The 705-nt window shown below is 38.6% G+C and overlaps 1 non-coding gene across 1 annotated transcript; it reads right to left on the reverse strand.

Moving 5' to 3' along the window:
* Positions 1-329: 329 nt before the first annotated feature.
* On the reverse strand, positions 330-492 carry LOC125999680 (U1 spliceosomal RNA). Its single transcript, XR_007492163.1, has one exon. It is a non-coding gene; the product is annotated as a U1 spliceosomal RNA (small nuclear RNA).
* Positions 493-705: the final 213 nt, after the last annotated feature.

Genomic DNA, 705 nt, shown 5'->3' on the forward strand with positions numbered 1-705 from the left:
TGTTGAATGTGAATTAATTAAAATGGCATAATATTCTGACTAGCCTTTGGGAAGCCATTTTAACCCTCTCTGCCTTAGTTTATTGAAAAATAAAGGGATCTTAGTTGATCAGTTTTTTTTCTTTTTGGGCCACACTCTGTGATGCTCAGGAGTTACTCCTGTTTATGAGCTCAGAAATAGCTCCTGGCTCAGAGAATCTGGGGGATCGAACCGCGGTCAGTCCTAGGTGAGCCAAGTACAAGGCAAATATGCTACCAATGTGCCACCACTCAGGCCTCAAGATCAGTTAGGTTTTTGTTTTTTGTTTTTTTAAATCAACTCTTTTTTTTCAGGGGAGAGCACGAATGCAGTCCCCCACTACCACAAATTATGCAGTCGAGTTTCCCACATTTGGGGAAATCGCAGGGGTCAGCACACCCGGAGTGCAATGTGTGAGCCTCGCCCTGGGGAAACCACCTTCATGATCATGGTATCTCCCCTGCAGGTAAGTAATTAAATCAACTCTTAACTATATAAATAAAAACAGAATAAATATCTCATGCATAATTAATAGATATGAAGTTTACCGATTAGAGCTGAATACTTACAGAGTTTTTTTCAGTAGAAAAGATAATATGTAAACATTCTTTGTCACTTATATTTAAGTAGTTATAGTGGTGGATCTGTACTTAACTGAAATTCCTTGTTTAGGTTTTAACTATAAGG

The sequence above is a fragment of the Suncus etruscus genome, chromosome X, assembly GCF_024139225.1.
Source record: "Suncus etruscus isolate mSunEtr1 chromosome X, mSunEtr1.pri.cur, whole genome shotgun sequence".
Classification (NCBI taxonomy): domain Eukaryota; kingdom Metazoa; phylum Chordata; class Mammalia; order Eulipotyphla; family Soricidae; genus Suncus; species Suncus etruscus.